This window comes from Dioscorea cayenensis, chromosome 12, assembly GCF_009730915.1.
Source record: "Dioscorea cayenensis subsp. rotundata cultivar TDr96_F1 chromosome 12, TDr96_F1_v2_PseudoChromosome.rev07_lg8_w22 25.fasta, whole genome shotgun sequence".
Taxonomy (NCBI): domain Eukaryota; kingdom Viridiplantae; phylum Streptophyta; class Magnoliopsida; order Dioscoreales; family Dioscoreaceae; genus Dioscorea; species Dioscorea cayenensis.
Genome location: NC_052482.1, coordinates 10495187 through 10502123, shown reverse-complemented (window position 1 = coordinate 10502123; position 6937 = coordinate 10495187).

Genomic DNA, 6937 nt, shown 5'->3' with positions numbered 1-6937 from the left:
GTTGAGTAAAAGCAATTTTTGTGGCTTAATTTTTTTTGGGAGGTCACTTAAGTTTACATTTGTATCAAAATGGTCATCAAATTTTAATTTGAATCAAATTGATCCCTTTATTTTAATTTGATTTCACCGGCTAGTCATTGGCCCAATTCCGAATTCCACGAATGCCACCTAAGCTTCTTTGATGGCACCTCCACATCAGCAACTAATGCCGCATCAGCTTGGAGTCATCCACGTTAGCTTCATCTTCTTCCCTGTTTCTCCACACACCTTGAGAGGCGACCACGGCTCAGTCGAGGCCATTGAAGCACCCAAATGATCTCCCATTCAAGGTGGTTCCTGTGAGTAAATTTTTCCAGTGAGTACCTAAGTTTGGCCTTATATCAGTTTGAGCACTAACTTTTAATTTGTATCTAAATGAGCACCAAATTTTAATTTCATTTCTCCGGCTAGTAATTGGGGGTTTCCGGTTGATTTTTGGTGATGTGGACGCCGGAAAGCTTGTGTAGATGCCCTGGGTCCACGTCAACGACTCATCAACTCAGCCACTTAACCAATGTGGCTTTTTTTTTGTCCATGTAGGACGTACAATAGCTGACGTGTACATCCTACGTGGACAAAAAAACACCACATTGGTTAAGTAGCCGAGCTGGCGAGTCAGTGACGTGGACCCAGGGCATCCACGCAAGCTTTCCGGCGTCCACATTACTAAAAATCCACCATAAATCCCCAATTACCCCGCCGAAGAAATAAAATTAAAACTTGGTATTCATTTTGATACAAATTGAAAGTTAATGCTCAAACTGATATAAGGCCAAACTTAGGTACTCACTAGAAAATTTTACCCTGGTTCCTGCCTTGCCCAAAGAAGCTAAAACCACAGGAGGACCAGTTTTTAGGGCACATAGGCATAATTTTTTTTTCTACCTTGTAAATTTATCTTGTATCCATTTCTAAAGAAACTTTGGAGGATTGTTTGTTAGTGTAATATACTTTGCTAAAAGTGTTACCAGGAAATTTTTGGGCTTTTTCTTTTTAGAAATTTTTTTTGGATGTGTATGAGATCTCTCTTTTTGCACTGTTACACTAACAACAGTAACATTATGTCCAAAAACTCATGATTCAAATAACAATATCATCAATCATACCTCCATTACCAACTCCAAAGCTCTGGGAAATCCAATTCCAGAGTTAGGTTTCGCATACTGTAAATAAAATCAAGCAAACAAGAACAACAGATTCAGGACAACTTTAAAACTGAAGACCTTGCCACCAGTATCACATCAAGCTCCATTAATAACAATAATCTCAGCAATGTTAGAAGAAATTCAAGATAATATCCTAGAAATCTTGTTTCAAACTAGAAAATTGGCCATCACTATCAAATGAACCTCATCTAATAGCAGTGATTTCAGTAATAATATATAATAAATTCCAGATAATATATTAGTAACTTGGTTACAAATAAAAAAATCCACCATCACAGTCAAACCAAGCTCCATTACTGGCAATATTTCAGTAACAGCCAAAGATCATATAAACAAAAAATTATGAAAAACTACAATAAGAGCAAACCTTATTGATGTAAATCTCATAGAACCATTTCTTCTCTAATGTTGTATCAAATTCCTCAACTCCTTTAAGACAAGCAACGCTTCCAAGAAAATTTGCATCTTCTAATCCATCCATCCATTAACACAAAATCAAGATTCAAAACCTAGAAATCAAAGCAAGACGAAAAGAAGAAGAAGAAGAAGAAGAATAAGAAGAAGAAGAAGAAGAAGAAGAAGAAGAAGAAGAAGAAGAGGATAAGATTCAACAAGTGCCAACGAATGGCATGAAATCCTCAGCTTCGACTTCGACGCCGAAGCTAAGGATAAGATTCAACTAGAGTTGATATCAAAGCTCAAGAGAAAAAAAAAAAAAATCAAAGTTCAGTGATGAGAGGTTGGACGATGTCAGCTTCTCGGAGAAGTTCACCTGGATGAGGGGTTGGGCGATGCTGGCTTCTCAGAGAAGTTTTGGAGAAGATGATGCAGGCGTCGTTGAATGAGGATGTGGAGGTGGTTAGGGTTAGGGGTTGGACCATATCTGACGGTTTGATGAAGAGACCTTTGATGGAGGGTGAGGATGGAGGTGAGGAATGGCGGTGGGGCCTTTGAATGCATGTTGCGCTAAGAAGGAATTTTCAGGTGCCGTTTGGTTGGATGTACTTCTAAATGCAGTGGATTTGTAGTTACAATCTAACTGGAAATCCTTGGTTTTCAAAATTCAATGTAGTCAAATCTTGTGTTTGATTAGATGTAACTAGAATTACTGTATTATAAGATTTTATGTTTGTTTGGAAGGATTTGTAAATCTGGAATTCAAAAAAAAACATGTGTATAAGTGGATGTATATATGACTATATATACATATATGTATATATACTATATATATCTATATAAGTATATGTATATGTGTGCATATATGCATATATATACATGTATATGAGTATATGTATGTGTAAATATACTATGTATAGATATATGTATATGTATGTATATATGCATATGTATATAAGTGTATATACATATATGTATGTATATATATATATATATATATATGTAAAAATACCTATGTTTGTTTATATAAATATATATAGATATATGCATATATGTGTAATGTAACTTCAAATAGCACAAAACAAATACTACCTAATTAACAAAGTCTAGTGATAAAAAACAACATTGGTGGAATCTTAAGTTGATCCGACGGAATATGATAAGGGGAATATGAAGGATTAGGAACTTAGGATTAGATAGAGGACTAATAAATATAATAATAAATTATTAATTATTGACTAAATAATAATTTAGTAATAAATTGATGGCCATTTGGATTAGGCTCAAACTGGTTTTCATTATAAATTAAGTAAATATATTGTGCTCTATTTTTACCAACAGAGTGGTGCTTATATTATTTTATCAACTAATTTATATTGAGGAGCGATGGTGGTTTAATCCATCAACATAGTAATAAACTAAAATATTTTAAATATAAATATCTTGTAATTAGTTAATTTTTATTAACAATATTAATTTCTTCGTATTTCTCTTCCTTTGATTCTATCAAGCCAAGTAACATATACTTTCTATTTGTATACTTTCTTTTTATTATATATATATTATAACATCTTGGCGAGCTTTAATTGCAAATGATAACAATTGCAACGTTACAAAAAGAATATATGAAAAGAGTCATAGTTTTGTGGAATTTGGGTCAAATGTTTCTAATTCATTGGATGCCTTTTTTATTTCACTTTTTGATATTTCCACTAATAGAAAAAGTATTAATTCATGATTTAAAAAAAACTGAAACACAGAAGAGTTACTTACTTGGTTCATCATCAACTGATGCATCCCTGACTTTTGTTTTTTTTTTAAAAAAAAATTAAAAAAGCACATATCACCACTTACAAAGGACAACGGTCAAAGTAAGTAAAAGATGGGGTAATTTTTTCGGGAGGTCACCCAATTATGGTGTATTATCATTTTGATCATTCAACTTCAATTTGAATCAAAACAGTCATTGAACATCAATTTTTAATCACCGGCATGTCACTCGATAGTCTCCAGCCCCCCTTGCTCACGTGGTAGTAGAAAAAACATCATGCCCCCGTTAGCATGCTTGTTTGGCAATGCCACATCACACATAAATCACCATGTCATCCAAACATTAGGGTTAGGGTTAGGGTTTCGGTTTTCATGGAGGACTAACCACCAAGGAAGTCGCCCAACCCGACTCTCTTATATCGCGAGGACTACTGGAGTGAAGGAAAGACGTCAGTGCTCGTGGATGCTTGGGGTGAGCGGTACCTCCATCATCGTCTGGGTCATTGGGATCATCAAGCAAAAGAACACTCAATGACAATTTTTTTAATAATTCATCTCTTCTCCAAGATTCTTATTCATCAAGAAAAAGAACACTCAATGACAATATTTTTAATAATTCATCTCTTTACCAAGATTTCCATTCAATCCAATGAAACCAAAAACTCCAGCATTCAACATCTCCAAAATTACAATAACATTGAACTCTATCAGAACTCATTTTTAATTCATTAATTCCATGTGTTCTGACAACGCCCCTTGCGTGTGACCCGTAAGTTCATGGTTTTGTCGAAGTAATAAATTCCAAGTGAGTAGGGTATCGTATCCACAGGGAGTAGGGAATAAAAATACAAAAATTACTACTTAACCAAGTGAAGATGAATAACGATTGTGTTGATAAGATGTGATGTAAACAGAAATAAAAGAAGCAAGAATGAGAGGCACAAGTAAGTGAGAGGAAAGACAATCGATAGAAGTGGGGTACTCGGACAATGCTCCCCCTAGAACTAATGTTTCAAGTGCAAGACCTACTATTATACTTCCTAACTAATGCTTAATGAGTCGTGGAAATTCTAAAGCACACGGTCCCAAACCTAAGGTCAACCGTGACTAACTCTACACTATGTCTCGGTGGAGAAATCGCTTAGTCTCAACACCTCACACTGTGTAAAGTTGCAAGAAGTTCTAGGGATTCCAAGTGATAAATCCTATTCCTATGTGTAGATCTAGCCCTTCGGTCTAGTCGAAAGACCCCTAGTCACAATCAAGCCCCAGATACTAAAGTCACTTCAATGCTTTACTCTGTTGCTCTCATAACTAAGCCCCAGCGGAGTTCATCCTTTAGTACTTCACTCTATTGTGACCGCCAAGAACTCTATGAAATGGAGGTAGGATAAATCACACCGAAGGAGAAAGGGGACGCTCTGCTACCTCTTGACTCACCCTCTCAACCCTATCCAATCTAGTATTGTCTAACCCTCATGGTGTGTTACTCATCCACAAAGGTTGCCAAGAAGAACTCTCAACCCTAGTGTCACTCTAAGGGAGAAATCATTGAACAAGCATTCAAGATTGGAACTCAATTAAAACATCAATTAAAGAAAGCATAATAAAACGTCAAAGAAACAAGAACATCCTACGGTTTACAAAATCCAAGTACCCACTACAGTGTATTGATACATTGATTTACTACAGTAACCTGCTATAATGCTCCGCTTTTTTTGAGGCAACATAAACGGGCACACGTTTATACCGTAGATCGCAACTCTTCTTCAATCAAAGTCCTCATTGGTGAAGATCTTGCTATCAATGCACAAGTCAGGATACGCAAATGTGACAGCCTTCGTGCCCCTCCAACTCAGACAGCCTTCGTGCCCCTCCAACTCATTGTAATGCCTTGACTACATGGAGGTTGGCACACATTCACGTATCTTAGAACCCCACTTGTGTCTTCGCGTTTGTTCCTTCCAAGATTCCACCAAATAGTGCGTTCACGATCTACTTTTGGCTTATTTTCTTAATACTCAGCTTCACAACTCTAAATGCACAAAAGAACACAAATACACATGTATTAGCACTAAAACCTGAGGAAAGAACACTTCGCATTCTTAACACACAAGCACTTATCAAACTCCCCTACACTAAAGCTTTTGCTTGTCCTTAAGCAAAAATGAAACATTGAAGCATAGAAGAAGTAAAAAGAAATGAAAGTGCTTGGCCTTAGGTTCACCAAAGAATGCAAGGTGAGCATTCTACAAGAAAGGGGACTTTCAACACTAAATACGAAAAATCAATGCTCTAGCTAAAAACTTCAATAAAAAAGGACCACAAACCCGACATCGTGTAAGTGTGTGTAAACTCACTCAAGTAAACCCAAAGTATACTCCTCCAAGTTCTAAGTACAAGGGACTTATTTATCTACAAGAATATCAAAACAAAAGGATGGTAGTAGCTTCACACATCCTCTAAGGTAGCACTTTCCGAAGCTACCGCTAAGGTGGCTTTCACACTTTCGTGGTGCTAGCTCTTTCTACCGGGCTGGTAGCTTTCACTCATCCCATGAGATAACTCTTTCTCTCATTAGGGCATAACTAGTATCCGACTTATGAGAGTAGCTTCATACTTCATAGGTGGTAGTTCTTTCCACCCTCAATGCACAACTAAACAATCTATTTTTTTCTTTCTTTCTTTTTGTTTTCCATTTTTTTAAAGCAAAATGGAACTAGAAACAAAACTAATTAGTCCCTTAAACATCAAACTTGAGTTTCCAAAAGAGTTTCATAGGTGAGTGGTGCACAAATATTAATCGGGCAAAAATTCCTAGAAATTCAAGTAAAAACTAGAGTATGAGAACATTCAATGTTAAAATTTCTCCTAAACTCAAGAATACAAATATTCCAACTAAGGTGAACCACCATTGGCTACGTGAGCATGTATGTCAATTAAAACTTTGTGTAAAAAGACATGTGCAAAGTGAACTCCCCCACTAACACTTAAGATGTACATTGGCCTCAATGTACACATGCAACACAATAGAAAGTATAGCAATGAAGCAAATATGTGGGAGTGGGCAACTGAAACAATACTCCCCTGACTCCTAATATTGCGTTTGATGAAGCTAAATCCTTGGGAGTAAAGCTCCAACGGTTTGTGAAGCACACACGGCCCACATAGGCCGTGTCCATGACTAGTTCTCAATTCCCATACTGACAAGACCATCTGCACGCATACACAAGGGGGTTCAGTGAAGCTCAATAAAAACAAAAACAGCTCAAGTATATAAAAGATAAGGCAATGAATACAGCTCGAGACAAAAATAAAAGATAAACTCAGAAGGAAGATCCTTTCTGAGTATACAAGTCTAAACTAAAATGTAGAAATAAAGTACAAAAAATAAAATGGAAGAAAGGCAAGACGCGTCAACCGTCTGTGTCATCCTGTGCCGGCTCTACTGCTGGTGGTGGTGGTGGTGGACTAGGTGAATCTATCGATGCATGAACCAGTGATGATGTCGCTGGAGGAGTCGGAGGGGTATGGGGTCACATCATAAATGGTGATACCGTGTCTCG